The sequence below is a fragment of the Aptenodytes patagonicus genome, chromosome 1 (assembly GCF_965638725.1).
Source record: "Aptenodytes patagonicus chromosome 1, bAptPat1.pri.cur, whole genome shotgun sequence".
NCBI classification, from domain to species: domain Eukaryota; kingdom Metazoa; phylum Chordata; class Aves; order Sphenisciformes; family Spheniscidae; genus Aptenodytes; species Aptenodytes patagonicus.
This window is the reverse complement of record NC_134949.1, coordinates 136,010,758-136,031,787: the sequence shown is the minus strand read 5'-3', so window position 1 is coordinate 136,031,787 and position 21,030 is coordinate 136,010,758.

The following is a 21,030-nucleotide window of genomic DNA, read 5'->3' as shown; positions in this document are numbered from 1 at the left end:
ATTCTAGCTGAAAATGTGCAATATTTGCATTTGGGTTTTCCCTCATGATTTCTCCATCCTGCATTTTATTCTTAGGTAAAAAGCTGTCAAGAGTCTCCTCTGAGGAATGATTGGACACAGTTCTGAGCATGCTTCTGGAGGAGTTAGGATTTGCCACTCTGACCATATGGAAATGCTTCATGAAGACAAGTTAATTTTGGTAATTACCTTAAAGAGTCTTACCTGGTTTCCTGCCAGTCCAAGGAGCCTTCAATCTGGGGAGAAACATTTTAGGTTTGCTTTTCCCATCTGCCCAAAAAATATAGCAGTTATAGAACAAAGGCTCCAATGATCCTGAGTCTCTTTCCATACTGCCAGGTCCTGTCATACTATCAGCACCTTAGAAACATGGGCAAACACTGACAATCGGTATGTTTGTCACTTTTCATCATGCCCTCCAAAAAGGTAACATCAAGGGCCTTGTCATCTTACTGCTAACTCTCATCAGACCCTTGTTACTGATTAAATAGTAGCATCCAGCAGAAGACAACAATGAACACCTGTAGGAGTTATGTTAATCTCAGTCAGCAGTGGAGGGATTTTTTCACACTTTATAGAAATCTGTGGCAGTGTAAACTGAAGTTTCTGGGAACAGACTTTTAATTGTGGAAGCCAAAAATAGTATGGTGTTTTTTCAACAAACCATGCAGAAAAATTTAAACTCTGTAGGAGAAAATAAAATAAAAAAACAGCCAACCAAAAAGAACTCACCTCCATGCCAAGTTTCGTTCCCTTTTATAATGGAAAAAAAAAAATTGAAGCCATTCAGAAAACTAAAATTTACTTTCCAGTAAGAAAGGAAACACATGGATAGTTGCAGTAATTGCCATGTTGTCTAAGCTGTTCAACCTACTAGTAGATACTATGAAAAAAACCCCAAAATTCTTTAACCATCCTTCCAGCCTGGAAGAGTTCTGGCAGTTTCCAATCTCTGTGCAAGCCATAAATGACAAATTATACTGTAGACATTTGGAGTTATCTATTCAGGTTCTTCCTGAGTAAAATTCCATTTCATGCTGAATATTAATAAGGTAGTTTGAAGAACTAACCCAACATTGTTTGCTAACTTCTTAAGGAAAGTAACATTTCCTACTTTTAAATAACACTTTCCCCTCCCAAAACACCCCACTATTATAAAAAATTGTTTTCAGTATGTGAAAAATTTATGTTACACAATACAAAATGCTATTAAAAATATCCTTTTAAAAAGGTATCATTGAAAACACTGGTATCTCTGTAAACAGAACCAAAACCACAGGTAAAATTATAGAATGATGGAAAGAGAGATACCTGTTCAGCCACCTTATTCATCCCTTGCTCGTGAAAGACTGTTCCCTAAGGTACACATCTAGTGCTTTATCAGCCCTTTTCGAAAGCATCAAGCAGTGTAGCTCCCATCTATTCCCATGGGAAATTAGTCAGTGATTTCAGAGATCTCACTGTCAGGAAGATTATCAGTCTGCTGTTTAACCTAAATTTTCCTTATCCTAATTTAGTGTCATTACTCTCAGTTACCCCATCTTAACACATTTTGAGATGTAATATGAACAAACAGATATTTAACAACAAGATAAGCATCCCATCAGCTTTGCATAGGGAGGCTTATTTTTAGATTCTCTTTAAACTCTGAGGGTCTTGCCTGATGTCTCAGCTGAGGCAATAAACATAGGTACAACAAAAAAAAGTTAATGTCAAGCTATGCGCTCTCATACATAGCTACCACCTAACAATTACTGCAAGAAGTCCTGTTTTGTACCTTTTCCTTTTATGCAACTGGTTATCCCTAGATAACAATGTTTATAATCATTTTGCTAACTCAGATTTTGCTAGAAAACAAACTCTGGGATGTAATAACAGATGTACAAAGAGAATTACCCTCAGGATATTTAACAAACACAACCACGCAGCATGAACAAAAGAAAGTAGAGAAAAAATGTCAGAATACTCCCTCAGCAAAGAGAACAGCAGATTCTTGTTTTCTTTATTGGTGTTTTGTTTTAGTCTCCCAAGTTTAGAATGATGAAAAGCCAAATTTGGTGGTTGTCATAGTTTGTGTTTTTTTTTCCAGCAAACAAACAAAACAATTAAATCCACAGTAATGTAATATTACAAGAAGGACTCAACTAATGCTATCCCTTCTAAGAGATAGCTCATATCAGTACTGTGTAGTTTGGAGGCATACTAATTCATTGACAAAGCTCAGTGGTGTATGCCACAAACAAGAGAGAGAGATGAACTGAACTTGCCCTGGATATCATCATCATGAATGCTAGGTCAGTACAGATCAGCTTTTTAGTGACCTAAAAATGTGGGTACAATTCAAGAGTTTTCCAGGCAAACTCCTGAAGCACGTTATGGCATTTTGCCCCCAACTTCCCCCCAAAAGATTAAACAACAAAAGGAGTGGGAGTATATTTATTTCACTGCCAATTACATCTGCAAAAACTTTTAAATTAGGGTTTCGCACTTTCTATTACAAATCACATGTTCAGCTACCTTTGTATCTTGCCTTTCCTAAGGCATTCCTCATCCATCCCCAAGGCACAAGTTCAGCCATGAATGGCCGTGCTAAACTCATGCTTGTTCATGTTCTAGTTTCTCAAATTCCAGTTTGCTCAGTTTTTCTAGCCACATCCCAGACATCAGAGTGTATATAAGAAGAGTGAAAGAAGGATGAATACAGCAGTAGATACTGCTGCCCTACAAGACTGTGCTTTTATCCCATCACAAGAATCCTTCAATTATCAGATATACTAGCTTAATGACAACCATGAAACTGATTAAATCCAAGCAGGCAGTTTAAAGGTAACATTTCAGTGCTAAGTCTTCCCAATATATATATAAGGGAATATATCTATAAATATATATAAATCTTATATATAAGATTTCCCAATATATATATATGATGTCTTCATTTAGTGTTTATTTTGTTAAAATAAAACCATTCTTAGAAGAAATGTTTACATTCCACATTGCAAGATTCAAAGCTCTGCCATTTTTGAGTTCCTGTTTTTTCTGCTTAAGTTATAGCTTTTTTTATATATATACAGAGACGTGCAATTTCCTCACACTTGGAAAACTCCACAATTACTGAAGGCACTTAATTTAAATTCCTTTGAAGAAATCATCTTTGGCCAGGAAGCAATATGGAAATTTTCAGTCCAGAAGGAAAACTATCAGGAAGTTACCACTGTCAGAAAACAGGGTGTGATTATTAAATATATTTTGCAAGCCTAACGATAGCATTTCCTTCTAAGTGACAACTATAATAATGATTTGCTGCAAGATAACATGACAGTTTTCAATAATCTTTCCATTCTCAGCATTTGGACACTGCCAGGAAAGATACTGTAATTAAGGGGAAGAGAAAGAGAGGGTGTCATCAATTTATGACTTCACCTTTTACAACCCAATTTATCCAACAGATTTTAAAACCAATAGATGAAAAATCTTTTACAATTCACAGTGAGCAGATGGCACAGCAGTATTGAAAATGACAGTATATATACACCAAATGAACTGGTGTTCTGCTCTAGTTAAGAAGCTGTCAACATTTGTATTACAGATCTCAGTTTTCAAGGGTTTGTAAGTTGGCTATTTTAGATAACATCTGGAAAGATTGGCTTACAAGCTGCATGCCTAGGTACCATGTAAAAAAAAAAAAAAGCATGTTTATTACTTAATCCTTTTCATACCCTTCACACACACCTAATCATATTGTAAACACTAGCTGTGACCGAAGATGCTGAGGGACTGCCTTTACTTATCAGAGGGATTTGAATGGGCTGGTTAGTCCGTGAGAGGCTGCACTGGCTGTGCACAGAAGACTGTCCCTAATCTCCTCCTTTGCAGAGGAGGCTTCAGGCACGGCTGGTGGAACCTGCCCGAGCACCCAGACACTCCATGCCTGGGATGTTACTGTCCTGTGAGACATTTCCAGACCTTCTGTGAAGCTGTTACAAGGAACAAAAGTGATCAAGATGCCTAACATAAAAAATCAGCAATTTGAAGTAGCACTACTTCCAAAGTAACATAATACTTGTGTTAAATACCACATTTTGGCTTAGAAAGATTGCAAGCTGTGCTGAAGCAACTAAATTTTTACACTGAGAGTCTCCAATAGTGGTTTGCACAGGTACAACCAGGCTGGTGTAGCCGTGCATTGCATGAAACTCCTGCTTATACAAGGTCTTAGTTTTGGTCATAAAGAAAAAAAAGACTGTAACATTTTGCCTGAGAAAAGACTGAATGGCAGCTCAGGAAGGATTTCAGGATTTGGATCACCAACCAACCAATTTCAAATTATATGCTACTGGGCACTAAACTGCTTACAGGATTAGTACCAACATACTGTGCCTGTTAGCTGTAGGTTTGAATCTATACCATGATCTCTGTGGCTGGCAATAATCTTGGATTGAACATAAAGACAAATGTCGGTCTTACTTAACACATGGGTCTACAGTGTTTGGTTTTTGAAGTAAAAGTGAGAAAACAGTAAATATTGCAGTAACAGATTCATGGAAGCTATTATATGAAGGGGTGTTTTGGACTGTGAAGGAATATATGGAAAAAGCAAAGGGTTACAGATGTGTGCCAGAAGTAATAATGTGATTTTCAACTTGGATAACTGTGACCTCGTTCTTTCAGGAGGAAACATCAGGAAACAAACTAACTAACCAACCAGTCAAATTGGAAATTATGTTTTTAATGCCATTTAGAGGAAAAGAAATACAGTGCAATCAATCTCAGTTGCACCCACTGAGACATCCACATGTCAAACAGATTCTCTCAATGGAATTGCGAGTCGTTCCCCCAAAGCCCTAAATTAGGATTTTCACAGGTGTTGGTATCCAAATGCTCTTGGAATTCCACAACTACTACATGCCTTATTCCCCCAAGCACATTTGAAATTCCTGTCTTGGATGGTATATATATTACATGAAGTCTTCTGTTTCAGAACATTGTCAACAAAAACATGAGGCACCTAAGGAAAACAAAAAATAGATAAAGGGCTAGAGAGAAGGAGTGAGTGAGAGATTAATGCAAAAAATAATGAATATTAATATCTTTGATAAATACTGAGAGAGTAGATAGTGAGAGTGAATATACTTGCTGGTATATCCAATTATGTTCCACTGATGTTGCTGGCATCTAAGTGAGAATAGGAAAAATACCTAAAAATTTCTGAATTGTATGAAATGCCTGCAAATAAATAAATAGATTCTGAAAGAGAAAACCTAAGACTTAACAAGTTTAAGTATGGAAAGGTGATGATGAATACTGAGAGAGGAGTGAATGCAACCACTGGGATTTTAAATGAAGGTCTCATCCTCTTTGGCAGCATCTCAGCTTCTGCTCTTCACAGAACTAGATGAGAGCTGAAAACTGAGAGTCAGTTTTCCTGCAATGGATGCAGGATGCAGTAGCAATGACCTTGCTGCTCCTGGCTCCCATTTCCTTTTGATTTTCGGAAATAACAACACTTGCTAGACCCTGTCTCAGAGAGTTGCATGTACCTGTCTCCCTATTCCCAGTAGGACCCTGTTTCCTATGGCCAGCTCTCACTAAACTGGATCAAATATTGCATTCTTAACAGATGATTTGATCTGTTTTATCATATTGGTGCTGTACTGGCTGTGCCAAGGCCATGCAGCTCCCCAGGCTCTGATATATGGCCTCCAGCACACCTGGGGCTGTCTGTCCACCAGCTGCACCATTCTCTCCCTGAACTTGGAGTCCACGATGTACTGGCTTCTGTTCTCTGTTGGCTGCTTGAATAGCACCTTGAATTTGTATTTTGAATTTAAGGCAAGTCAGTTTCTCTGTAAAAACTAATTAAAATACATAGTATTAACTCTTTTCAAAATTTTTGAAGAAACCTGAGATTCAAATGTCTCAGTACAATATTAAGATAAACCCCATGTTTCCATGTTCCCATGTTCCCTAAAGTTTTCTTTAGAGAGTGTAGGGACTAAATTACATGGTTTCCATGTATCAGGAAATACCTTTTAAGATATGCTTTGGAACTTAAAATCTTAATAATTGGCATATTTCACTGGAATCACAAGTTAAAGATGAAAATCTAAAGCAAAATATCATGAAGAGGTTTATTTCCTCCAAATACAAAATGATCTCTGCAGTTTAGATTGAGCCTTCCATGCAATAAGATATTCAGGAAAGTCAAAACTGAAAGTCTGAGATGGCTGTCTGTGATGTAGACCAGAAACCTTCTCAAAGGCCAATGTTAAAACATTCAGAAGAAAAAAACTGGAATATTGTGCCCTTTGTTGTTAAAATATTATAGAAGACATGAAATACTGTTTGTTTTCTGCAGATTTTTTAAAAATCTGTTCTCTTTCAAACGTTGACTCAAACTGACACAATCCAGAAAATGAGATACTTTCCCTGTCCCTACTTAAAAAGTAAATCAAAACATACACAGCACACAGACTAGAAGTTTCAGGTCCTGTACATTTAGCAATGTCTGAGAGCAAAAGAGATCTTATTTTGAGATACTGCAAGGTAATCTGAGGTGTTAATGTGCACAAACATGACTTGAACTCTAGACTGAAGTTCTTCAGATAAATTCTGTACCACCATCTTCCTCAGCTTTCTGACATATTTGTATGTCCACAGAACAGATAATTGTTTACTGCAGTTTTCTCTACTAATAATGTGGGTCAGGTTCAGCTATTAATATGTTTGCTTCTAGGTATCTGAAAGCATGGGTATCTCTAAATGGGACTAATAAATGTATGTCTATGCTGCACCAAACAGTGCCATCAGGCTTCTCTAGGACTTCCCTGATTCCTGTGCCAAGATAATTAATAAAAATATCAACTAGGATTTGCTGAATTGAAAAGCAGTTCTTGAGAAACATTACTAATAACTTCATTTCAGCCTAATATTTTTTTCTTCCAGTACTCTTGAGCGTTGACCTTTTAGTCAGGCCCTTTCCTGTGTCATAATTCTTTCAGTGATTCTCATCTTTTCTGTCTTAATTAACAAGTTTCCTAATGTGAGATTTTCTAAAGTTTTACTGTTGTCCAAATAATGAGATTCACCACATTTCCTCTTAAGAAAAAAAACCCCACCAGTTATCCAAATAAAGATATTGAATTTAGGCTGCTAATATGTCTTTCTATTTCCTTCTATTTCTTTCCTTCTCTCACTCCATTAGCACTGGCTGGCATGGAAAATGCTTCTGGACATCACGTGCATCGTGATTGCACAGATGTTCAGCCCTTCATTCAGGTCAAGGTTGCATTTGCCCTGGCACGGAACTGTATATTACAGATGTCAGAATAATGAGCCTGAAAGAGCCAAGATCACTTCACTGTCTTTTTGAAGTATAGATGTTCCTGAGTCTGCAATTTCATGCACCAATTGTTTCAGATTTCTGAAATGGAGATTACCTGGTCCCTTCCCTCACTCAAGAGCATTATAGTCTCTGAGCTTCTTTCTACCTCTTTTGTGATAATTTCCATTTCCATACTCTCATTCTTTCTTTCTTGTCCCAGGTGCAATAATAATTTTTCTTTCCTGTGATTTTCTTCAGTAACAATGGAGAAGCTATTGAATCTGAGGCACGTTCTCATTGCATTTTTAGTCATCCTCTAGCTCTGCTTTAAACTTAACCCTACCCTTGCTGTTGAGAGCGTTCTTTTCCTGTTCTCTTATCTTTTTGGCTAGGGACATCTTTGATATTTTTTATTTGACTGTCCTTCCTGATTTCTAACTTAAGATGACTTTTGCTTCCTGATCCTTAAACACAGAAAATTACCAGATATACCAAATTCCCCCACTGCTGGTAGGGTCTCTGTTAAATAATTCTGAAAGGATACTGAGGATAAGGAATGACATCCAATCTCCTTTCCCAGTTCTGCTCTACACCCTTGTCTTTTCTCTCCCCGCTGCACCCCCAACCTCGGAAATCAAAAAGGTCAATTACAAATCCATGTTCATTTGGTCTTTCATTTAAATGGAATTATTTTATGAACAATAAGTTCACAGTTAGTCCACACAGTTGTACAGTTAGATATGGTTAGTCCACACATAGTTACACAGTCCACACATTCTCAGTCACTAACTTCTGTATTGTTTGAACATTACTTTTTAGACCCTAGTTAAATATAATTAATTTTTTATTACATGATTCAATGAACTCCTACTAATATGGGCAAACCCACTTGTTCCTCAGTGTGATATCCAGGAAATATTCATATTTCTTTTTCTAAATAGCATCATATTCTAATCATATTCCAACTGGGAATAGGAGAGAGGTTCTAATAAAGCCTAGAACTAGTCCAGTAGGTCTTCCATTACTGTGTTTTCTCTAAGTGATTTTAACTCAAAAATTCAATTTTATTTTCGTGTTTTATGTTTGTCTTGATTTTTCCCCTTCTTTTCTTCTATTTTCTCACTGAATAGCACATACCCTTTACTATCTGTATGTTGTTCCTCCATCTGTCCATTACTTTTAAAGTCCTGTCTTGCAATAGTCATTCACTCTTCTGGTCAGCACTACCTTCTGCTGCCCAAGTTCCTGAAGCAGTTTTCCACAGCTGTGGCACCATGACCATACTCCATTCCCTAGCTGGAACAGGTGGAGGGCTTTCACTGTGTTTAAATATATAACTACATTGTCTGCTAAATGAGTATTCCTACCAGCTTACTTTCCAAACTCCTAGTGTTCATCCTTTTATTCATAGTTTCATCCACTGTCAAGTTTAAGTCACCCAATTGTCCTCTTATAAACCTAGAGAGGAAACTAATTTTCTGTTAACATTCTTGTTTAATGTCTTCGTTTTAATGGTAAAATCTGTCACATTCTGGTTCATTGCTAGGTCTGTCTTGGATTGTAGAGCCACATGAGAACCCTTTACCCATATATAGGCTGTATGTAACCACTGGTTACTGACAGAGTATCTTTACCTCTAACCTAGGAAAGTATACCTGTTGCAAAATATCACAAGACTCTGGGGATGGGCTGTGATGAAAAATAAATAATACAGCCATCCCAGGTAATATATGAAAGCTGCATTGAAATATATATGCATCTAAGTTTCACACCTCCATAATTACTGTTTACCTATCTGCCCCCAGCACTGGCTCAGGAATCCAATGGCCATTGTGTGTTCTGAGTTTTTCAATATGCTTCAGTGAGAAAGAAAAAATATTTTCTTTGCATAAAAAAAGAGAAATTTGTGCTAAGGATTGCACAGAAGAGGGGAATACAGCGTATCTCCCTACCTCCCCCTGCCCTTTTATTAGTTTCTAACCACCTGTTTCACGAAGTAGACATAAGCCTCGTCCGGTATCTCACTATAGTGTATGGTGTTTGATATTTTATGAACAAGTTTGCCATTCAGCTGCCCTCTAATCATTACTGCAAGTGTACATTTCTTCAAACAAATGAGGCGTTTTACAGGAACACCATGCTGCATCAGCTATCAATTTTGTAGCTGCAGATATTCAAACAAAATTGTGAAAGAACTCAATTCTGTTGCTCCTAGAATGAACATACTTCTTTTTCTCTTTAGTCACTGTTATCATGAGAACTGGAGGGCAGGCAAAGAAGATGAAATAAAATCCTGGTCTTGCTAGGGAACCTAGCCATCTAAGTAAACCAACTACAGATCATAACAACGTAGTAAGGAAAAAAATACTGTTACTCAGACACATTACATAATCTTGTTGAATGTTTACATCATTAGCTACACTGCATGTTCATACACACATTCTCTGAAGAGGCCACAAGATCATCAGATCCTAAGAGCGCCTCATGAGAAAGGCAACTAATGCATTTTTATGTTCAAATTTATAAGCCAATTGAACATGGAAATGTGATCACCATAATTTAAGAGAATTCTGTTCATTAATAGTTCTGATCCAAAGCTCTCAACATTTGTTTCTATTAAAAGTAGGAAAGTAATTGTTAATCAGACAATTTTAATTATGGATTTCAGTAAGTGTTGTATATGCTAAAACAATATTTCCAGCTACCCTGGAACTATTTGTTAACTCCAGTCAAATATGCTGCAAAATTTCTGGTAGACTAAGAATGCTGTATGTAAACTTATAGCAGCCATATTCTCCTTTGACATCAGATCCAGGCTACGTTTACCTTAGCTGTAGAAAATACGTTTCCCCTCTTTGTTTGCAGAGAATGTGGCATTTCCCATTTCTCATGAAAGTACACTTGCTTCCACAGAAGAGGGGAAGTACCTTAATAGCTACAGTCATCCAGAAAAGTGTTAGATGAAAGTAGGCACAGTCATGAGGAAATACCTACACGAAATACAGGGCTTAGGAGCATGATGCTATGACTGTCAGTTGTCTCCACATGAGTCCATATAACATCAGCATGGCTAGGGCTGAGCTAAAGCTCAGCTAAATCTGGCTAAGCATGAGCTGACTTTTTTTGAGCAATACTCATGTCTCTGCACCATGCTTCTCAATACACTGGCTCTGAAGGAACATTGAATTCTTTTCATGTTTGCCACAGTGAAGCAAGCTGATAGTCCTTCTGGACCCTGATCACTCAGAGGCATGACTCAAACACCTCACCCGCTCTTCAGTCCAGTACAGAGCCAGAACTAACAAACTCCGATGCTCACTTGCTGACTCTGTGCAAAGCCATAGCTCCAGTGTTATGGGCAGAGATGACTGAAATCTGCAGAGCTTAAAGTATCAAATGCTGCTGTGGTTCTGAAGCAGTTCAGCTGCTTTGCATGGAAGTGATCCTGGGAAAAGGACAGCACTGGATGAATTTCATCTGTGGATAAACTTACTAAATATTTTAACCTTAGTGAAACAGGCCTAACAGAAGGATCTAAGGGTGAACTACTTCAGATCACCTGTTACCTGTTATTGGGGATGGTGTCCTTAGAGATGGGAATTAAGAGTTCAAAGTCCCATCATGACCGGAGAGAGTAGAAACTGGGTTTCCACATCATGTGTTAGCATTTGCCTCCTAAGCCAGAGAATAAGAGCACACACTACCTTGACTTTAAAGTTTCTAGTTTACTTTTTTTATTCCTTAGCAGTCCCCTTGGCATTCTCTAGGTTTCACCCAGAAAGAGCAGAAATTACACTTTGGGAAAGCAGAGATTACTTGCTTTTATCACTAAACTAACTAATTAAAAAAACAATACAAAATACATCACCTTTCTAGAACATTTACCTGTTCAAACTTTTTACTAAGTTTGAAAGTTTAAGTCAAGGTTTTTTGTAAACTTTTGCAGGGAAGAAGAGAAAGGAAAAGCTTTTTTTTTTAATTATTATTTTAATAGGACCTGCATAACTTAACCTTCCTAATCTGACCTAACCATTTTTCACATGCTCCAATATTCACAAACAAGCAAATACTTAGAAGCTTAATATATACGTAGTATCCTTTATGAATAGGTATCAGGTTTCTAATCAGCCATTCTTAAGCCTCTCATCAATTCAAGGATGAGTTTCCTCCATATATTTATTTCACAAACTGTGAAAATCCCTCTTACTAGGATGGGTAGCACTGAGTTGGACACAAACATCGTAGTCTTCATTTTAACATACATATAGATGGATGTTTGTGAAAAAGTTTAACAACTGAAACAATTCTTACAACTCCATACACAGCAGTCACTACCTTCAAATCATGGGCTCCCTTCCTCTCACCCAGGTGTGCTCTCTGAGAACCATCACAAGAAAGATTGTCTTACTCAACTCACAAAGCCCATGCTATTTTTGGACATAAAACTTTGCCATCTGTTTTCTATGAAATGAAAATTTGAGCTTTTTCTTATTCACCATAAATTCAACAGCCGCTGTCCTTCTCCAAACTGTGGATCTTTCAGTCAACCCATCAGTTTACAAATTATCCTATGCAAATACATGTAGACATACAAACACAAACCAACAGACCTACATCCACAAAAGCATGTCATTCAAAAACAGAAAGTAGCCATGCCCACAGGCAGAAACAAAGGTGTACTGAGAAGAATCCTCATATTGATGCTCTCACCAGAAATAGATGAGATTCACCCAGTATGGATATTCCAGGAAAATTGTCTGCATGAATTAGCCACCCGGATATGACACACAGACTTTATTCTTTAATGTTTAGACTAGTGGCATCCCTAAGGATATCTAGACAGCCTAAAGATAACATTCCACCTGCCCAACAAATTGAAGCAGAGTATGGTCATGAAGGACAGCAGTTTAAAAGAAAAACAATAAAACATTCACTCAAAAGACTAGACTAATTTTTATACAATGGATCGTCTTTGATCCAAAGAGTAGGATATCCTACTCTAGTAGGTTAATTATCGTTATGACACTCCTAATTTTAACTTAAAATTCAATTTCACAATTTCAAATAAGCATCAGAACTTTGCAGGTATTTTCCCTCTGCAACTTCATTCATCAGACATTTCCCTTTCAATTTTAATTTTGTACTTTGGCTGTAATTAATATTTCTGCAATGAGACATAAAAAAATAATTACATTAGTGCTATGGAAATATTCCAGTAGGAACATAATACCGTTGACAGTTTTTAATAAAACATTTTAATATGTGGATGCCTTAAAATGATGTAGTTATTAATGAAGATACTAAAAGCTTAAAATGCAGGATCTACTGTATATACATTAATCTTCTGATTCCAAGTGTAAAGCAATAACAATAATAATATCTATTTCACGTGTTAATGATTATATTTTCTTTTTTTTTTTTTTTAAATGCAACTTGCTATAAACATGTTTTTGGAGTGTAGTAGGATAGACAACATGTGGTAAGATTATACTAGCAATACCAAGCATTGATCAAGTTAAACATCTATGCACATTTTAAAAGTCATCATTCACAAATTACAACATTTTAAGGATCTTCTGTTACTCAGGTTAAGAGAATCATAAAATTATTGGATAACTCAGGTTGGAAGGGCCCTTAGGAGGTCATCTAGAAAGCAAGATACCTTTACTTTTAGCTTCAAAGTTTAGGCATAGATATTATATCCAGTCTCAGCAAACTCTGCACCATATTCTGCATCATGCTCCACACTGTTACGCAGAACAGCCAAAGATATTCTGCTGCTAATGAAGAGATGTACTTACAGGAGGATTCATGGTTATAGCCTGCAGGCAAGAAAACAACATTAAGAGTAAAGAATGTCATTTAAACCTTAAGGGTTATTTAAGACTGGTGAAGTAAAATGACTTTAAAGGGCTGAGTTAAGAACTGTGGTTATAAAGATGTAACTTAAAGATATTTTTCCTAAAGCGATTGCATGCTTATTTCTATCACCTTTCCCAAACCATTTCTGTTTACTTCATAAGTCTCAATAAATGATTCTGGCAATTCAGTAAAAGCTAAACCTTGTAGCATGTAAAGCCCAAGTACTTTTCCCTTGATCCAAGCTTCTGGTAGAATAATTTCAGTATAACTTTTTTTTTCCCCCAGAGCAATGTGTAAACCAAATAAAACCTCAGGAACGTTCAGCATCTTAATGGAAAACTAGTAGTACCTTTCTCAGAGAAACTGAAATTCATCAATTTATCAACAGCTCTAAATTAAGTGTCCACAGGATGCCTCTGGTTCCAGGCAATGACAAGGCTCTCCGTGGACCAAATTCCTCAGCATCCAGTGTTCACCTCTCTCGGGAGGCTAGGTGGGATGGCTCTTGGTGTGATTCAGTATGGCTGCTCCTACTTTATTCTTGAAAAGGAATTCTTTTTGGTGAAGATGGGCATTTGAAATGTGACTTAAATAAACATGCCCCCCCAATACGCTTTCTTTATGCTTGTCCTGGTTTCGACTGGGATACAGTTAATTTTCTTCCTAGTAGCTGGTACAGTGCTGTGTTTTGGATTTAGGATGAGAATATAACATTGATAACACACCGACATTTTAGTTGTTGCTAAGTAGTGCTTACACTAGTCAAGGACTTTTCAGCCTCTCTGGCGCTGCCAGCAGGAAGCCGGGAGGGGGCACAGCCAGGACAGCTGACCCAAACTGGCCCAAGGGATGTTCCATACCATGTGACGTCATGCTCAGTACATAAACTGGGGAAAGCTGCCCAGGGGGGGGCCGCTGCTCGGGGACTGGCTGGGCATCAGTTGGCGGGTGGTGAGCAATTGCACTGTGCATCACTTGCTTTGTATATTCTTTTCTTATTACTGTTTTTATTATTAATATTTTATGTTATTTGAATTATTAAACTGTTCTTATCGCAACCCACAAGTTTTCTCACTCTTACTCTTCCGATTCTCTCCCCCATCCCACCAGGGGGGTGGGGAGTGAGCGAGCGTCTGTGTGGTTGTCGTGGTTTAATCTCAGTCGGCAACTAAGCACCACGCAGCCGCTCGCTCATTCCCCCCCACCCGGTGGGATGGGGGAGAGAATTGGAAGAGCACAAGTGAGAAACAACTCGTGGGTTGAGATAAAAAACAGTTTAATAATTGAAATAAAATGATAATAATAATAATATGATAATAATAATAATACACAAAGCAAGTGATGCACAATACAATTGCTCACCACCCGCTGACCGATGCTCAGTCAGTCCCCGAGCAGCGGCCCCCCCGGCCAGCTTTCCCCAGTTTATGTACTGGGCATGACGTCACATGGTATGGAATGTTTCTTTGGCCAGTTTGGCTGTGCCCCCTCCCAGCTTCTTGTGCCCCTCCAGCTTTCTCAGTCGGTAGAGCATGGGAAACTAAAAAGTCCTTGGCTAGTGTAAGCATTACCTAACCACAACTAAAACATCGGTGCGTTATCAACTTTGTTCTCATCCTAAATCCAAAACACTGCACCAGCTACTAGGAAGGAAATTAACTCTATCCCTGCTGAAACCAGGACAATATCCACCCCTTATTCTATACCATCTGCGTCATGCTCAAGTCTCATATTTTCCAGTACATTTTCATTAATCACCACCCCCTTTTTTTATATATATACATATAAACACAGAGATATCATTCCCTTGGTCTGTGGGCCATCCCTCTAAAACGTTTGGTGAGTTCATTTAGTCCTTGATTTCAGGCTCCATCTGTCATAATAATCTTCCAGGGCAGGAAAAAATTGAGATGGTATGTGGTGTTGGATTGTTTCATGTTGCAGTCAGTTCTGGTACCATCATCACTGTGCTTTGCTTGGTTTCACTGAAGTTATTCTTCATTAGTCTGGGTGATTCTTATTGTAATAACATTAGTATGGCATATAATATTATTAGTATTATTAGTATTATTAGTATATCTGTGTATTGTTAGTATTAACTATTATAACTATAATTAGTACTTAACATCACATAATTCAGATCATTGGCTATTCTCACCCAAAATCAAATCCCCTTGAGGTACACATCGGACTTCCCCATCCTTCCGCATTATCCACCGAGTGCACCCAGGTCCTAGAGCAAAAGCAATCCCACGGATGGGTTTGCCTCTGCCCGAGGCAGGAATAACCCAGACTGTCTTCCCCAACATATTTTTTATGTGCACTACAGGGACTTTATTCCCATCTACAGTACGTAAAAGTTCTGACTGGGCAGGGCCAGCTCGATTGGCAGATCCCCTCGTGTTGACTAACCAGGCGGCCTTTGCTAAATGTGTATCCCAATGTTTGAATGTCCCACCACCCATTGCTCTCAGTGCAGTCTTTAACAGTCCATTGTATCGTTCAATTTTCCCAGAGGCTGGTGCATGACAGGGGATGTGATACACCCACTCAATGCCGTGCTCTTTGGCCCAGGTGTCTATGAGATTGTTTTGGAAATGAGTCCCGTTGTCTGACTCAATTCTTTCTGGGGTGCCAGGAGGAGCTGTGCTTCAGTGCCGATCACTTCCGAAGCAGCTCGAACCCCTTCATAGGCTGCTAATATCTCTTTTTCAGTTGGAGTATAGCGGGCCTCGGATCCTCTGTATCCCCAACTCCAAAACCCTAGGGGTCGACCTCAAGTCTTCCCTGGTGCTTTCTGCCAGAGGCTCCAGGTAGGGCCATTCTCCCTGGCTGCGGTGTAGAGCACATTTTTTACACCTTGTCCTGCCCGGACTGGCCCCAGGGCTACTACGTGAACTATCTCCTCTTTAATTTGTTCAAAAGCTTGTCATTGCTCAGGGCCCCATTTGAAATCATTCTTCTTTCGGGTCACTTGATAGAGAAGGTTTACAATCAGACTGTAATTTGGAATATGCATTCTCCAAAAACCCACGACGCCTAAGAAAGCTTGTGTTTCCTTTTTGCTAGTTGGTGGAGACATGGCTGTTATTTTGTTGATCACATCCATTGGGATCTGATGACGTCCATCTTGCCATTATATTCCTAAAAACTGGATCTCCTGTGCAGGTCCCTTGACCTTACTTTGTTTTATGGCAAATCCGGCCTTCAGCAGGATTTGGACTATTTCCTTCCCTTTCTCAAAAACTTCTCCTGCTGTGTTGCCCCACACCATGATGTCATCAATGTATTGCAGGTGTTCTGGAGCTCCACCCTGTTCCAGTGCAGTCTGGATCAGTCCATGGCAAATGGTGGGGCTGTGTTTCCACCCCTGGGACAGTCAGTTCCAGGTGTACTGAACGCCCCTCCAAGTGAAAGCAAACTGTGGCCTGCACTCTGCTGCCAAAGGGATTGAGAAAAACGCATTAGCAATATCAACTGTGGCATACCACTTGGCTGCCTTTGACTCCAGTTCGTATTGAAGTTCTAGCATGTCTGGCACAGCAGCACTCAGCGGTGGCGTGACTTCATTTAGGCCACGATAGTCTACTGTCAGTCTCCACTCTCCATGAGACTTCCGCACTGGCCATATGGGACTGTGAAAGGGTGAGCGAGTCTTGCTGATCACTCCTTGGCTCTCCAGTCGACGAATCAGCTCATGAATGGGAATCAAGGAGTCTCGGTTGGTGCGATATTGCCGCCGGTGCACCGTGGTGGTAGCGACTGGCACCTGTTGGTCTTCGACCTTCAGCAACCCCACAACAGAGGGGTCCTCCGAGAGACCAGGCAAGGTGGACAGCTGCTTAATTTCCTCCATCTCCAAGGCAGCTATACCAAAAGCCCACTGGTACCCTTTTGGGTCCTTGAAATACCCTCTCCTGAGGTAGTCTATGCCAAGGATGCACGGAGCCTCTGGGCCAGTCACAATGGGGTGCTTCTGCCACCCATTCCCAGTTAGACTCACTTCGGCTTCCCATACAGTTAGCTGTTGGGATCCCCCCGTCACCCCAGAAATACAGATGGGTTCTGCCCCTATATAGCTTGATGGCATTAGGGTACACTGTGCACCGGTGCCTACTAGAGCCTTATACTTCTGTGGGTCTGATGTGCCAGGCCACCGAATCCACACAGTCCAGTAAACCTGGTTGTCCCTTTCCTCCACCTGGCTGGAGGCAGGGCCCCTCTAATCCTTATCACAGTACTCATTTCTCATTTCTTGTACGTACGAGTCAGAAGTTTCTTCATTAAGATCAGGAGTAAGATCAGCCCTTCTAGTCTGTCTGGGGAACTGCCTGCTGGAAACTGGAGCAGCAATTTTCCTGGAAGAACCCCTTTCTGTGATTGTTTTCCCTTGCAATTCACGTACCCGTGCCCCTAGGGCTGCAGTAGGTTTTCCATCCCACTTCCTCATGTCCTCTCCGTGGTCACACAGATAAAACCATAGGGTGCCCCGTGGTGTGTACCCTTTATATTCTCTCTCTTGAGCAAAAGAACGCTTACTTCTAACAGCCGAGATACTGGTCCGTACAGGTGAGGAGTAGGACCTATCCTCTCTGAGTTGCTGGATCTCCCGGGACAGTTTTTCGGACAGTTTCTCCACAGCCGAGACGAGGGAGGAAGAAAGACTTTCCTCGTATTGCCGGAGTTGACTAGCCAATTCATCCATTGTTTGTTCCTCTCCATCTTTCCAGGTTATCACTGCCAATGAATTGGCGTATGATGATGGTGTGCTCCTTATAAACTTCCACCACATGGGTCGTGTGCACTTGACTTCATCTGGATCTTTGGATAGTTGTTCATTGTTCAGGTCATCATAAATCACCTCCAGCACAGCTAATTCTCTCAGAAACTGGATACCCTTCTCCATGGTGGCCCACTTGCTTGGGTGACATATGACATCTTCCTTGAAGGGATACCTTTCCTTCATGCTTGACAAGAGTCGCCTCCAAAGGCTGAGGACTCGTGTCCCTTTTCCAATTGCTTTGTCAATGCCCCCTTCCCTAGAAAGGGATCCCAGCTGCTTGGCTTCCCTACCCTCTAATTCCAGGCTACTGGCCCCATTATCCCAGCATCGGAGCAGCCAGGTGACAATATGCTCACCTGGACGGCGGCTGAAATCTTTTCGTATATCTCGCAGCTCACTCAGGGATAGAGATCGGGTGGTCACTGCCTCGTTTATGAGTTCTTCCTCTTCTCTCTCCCCAGTCAGCGGCCGTCTCTCCTCCTCCTGTTCTTGTGATGGCCCTTCTCCAGGGTACTCGTACAGTTCTTCCTCCAGATCCCTTTTAGAAGAAGCTTCTTCCTCCCTTACTAAACGAGCTGACTTTCGCTTCCAAGATTTCTTCTTGTGTACAGGGCAACTGATACCGGCACAGGCTGGTTCTTTGGTTCAGCCACAGGGCCTGTCGCTGGGGTCTGAGTGGCCTCAGTGCATGTCATCGGAGTCTGAGTGGCCGCAGGGCCTGTCGCCGGGGTTGGAGTGGCCGCAGTGCATGACGCCGGGGTCTGAGTGGCCGCAGGGCCTGTTGCCGGCGTCTGAGTAGCTGCAGTGCATGTCACCGGGGTCGGAGTGGCCGCAGGGCGCGTTGCCCGGGTCTGAGTGGCCGCAGTGCGTGTCGTTTTACTGTCAGAGCCAGAGACCTTCTCTTCCCTTTGAGGGCACTGAATGGTGTTGAACAGGGCTCGGTAGGCATGGGCCAGGCCCCAGCATGTTGCAATGATCTGCATCTCTCTGGAGTTGCCAGGGTGACAGCATCCTTTTTCCAAATATTCTACTAACTTTTCAGGATCCTGCATTTGCTCAGGGGTGAAGTTCCAAAACACTGGGGGTGCCCATTGGCCTAGGTACCTGCCCATCTTGTCCCACACACCCTGCCACTCATAATTATTCAGCCTTGGGGCAGATCTCTGGATGATATTCTTAAATTGCTTACCAACTTTAGACAAAACCGAAACAATATTCCCAAGAAGTATTAATAGAAGTATCTTAACTGCCCAAGGATGTTCAAAATACTGAAAAATTACTGTAATGAAGGAGGAAACATCATAGAAGAAGGTAGTGACACTGCCATTCTGTATTTCCTCCGTAAAAAAACTCTCAGAAAAGTTACTGCAATTGCTAGTTGTCTCCACGATATGGTATCCATGGTACAGTAACGGCTTCATTGCGAAGTTTACATACCACAGAAACGTCAAGGTCAATGTTCTAAAAACAAACCTCACAAGCGAGACATTACTATTCACTGCAGACCACAGCAAACTGCAAAACCCAACACCAATCTTTAACATGTACAGCAGGAAAAAGAGCGCGATGCAGATTATACAAATCAATATCGAGAACAGAGAAACCAACATTGTGACCCTCAACTGTTAACAGATATAAGTTCCTTAATACACTCCGGTTAATCTGTTATTATCTCAAACCCTTCGTGCCCCACGTTGGGCGCCAAAAAGGACTGTCGTGGTTTAATCTCAGTCAGCAATTAAGCACCACGCAGCCGCTCGCTCACTCCCCCCACCCGGTGGGATGGGGGAGAGAATTGGAAGAGCACAAGTGAGAAACAACTCGTGGGTTGAGATAAAAAACAGTTTAATAATTGAAATAAAATGATAATAATAATGATATGATAATAATAATAATACACAAAGCAAGTGATGCACAGTACAATTGCTCACCACCCGCCGACTGATGCCCAGCCAGTCCCCGAGCAGCGGCCCCCCCGGGCCAGCTTTCCCCAGTTTATCTACTGAGCATGACGTCACACGGTATGGAATGTCCCTTTGGCCAGTTTGGCTGTGCCCCCTCCCAGCTTCTTGTGCCCCTCCAGCCTTCTCAGTCGGTAGAGCATGGGAAACTAAAAAGTCCTTGGCTAGTGTAAGCATTACCTAGCAACAACTAAAACATCGGTGCGTTATCAACTGTGTTCTCATCCTAAATCCAAAACACTGTACCAGCTACTAGGAAGGAAATTAACTCTATCCCTGCCGAAACCAGGACAGTGGTGCTCAGTTGCCAGCTGAGGTTAAACCATGACAGTGCTTTAAAAAAAAAGACAACAAACTGCACATGACAAACTCAAACAAAGATACCAGCCACCAAACACACATATAACCACATTCCAGGTCTGAAAACTTCCCTTTCTTCTGGCTCACCCCTTGCAGGGATGCCCTGCTGCATGAAACGGGCATTAAATGTAGAGGCTGGGAAGAAAGCTGAAGAACTGCAAGACCAGTTGTAACAAGCTTTGTTTTCCTACAAGCTCGGAGTGCAAAAAAATTCTGGGATGCTGGAAATTAAGCAGATTGGAAAGGTCAATAGTGAGGTTGTCTTCCACAGCAGAGCTCTCAGAGCCCCACCAGCGAGGTAAATCAGACTGCAGCTCCCAGGCTGCCCTTGAGAGTATTCTCCAGAACTGCAACTTCAAAAAGGTGGGGAGCAACTAGTGCAATCACTGATCTGCAGCGTTAAGTTTTCATGGATTTTCACTTTTCTCTCTCTTTATAGAGAAAACAACTAAGAGTCTACAGGTTCTTTCGTCTGAGTGAAATTTGTCTCTTTTTTTTGTTCTTTTTTTTTTTTTTGGTTTGTGTATTCATGCTTTCCCAAAACAAACTTGTTTCTCTGCTTTCTGTTTTTTTTTTTTCTCTGTAAAACCTGCCCTTCCTTGGTACCCCATTTCTCACTTATTTATATATGTATTTATTGGTAGTTACACTACTTTGAAGGAAAAAGAACAGACTACAAGACGGAGCATTTCCACTCTCAGGGAACATGGGAATCGCAGGAGAGT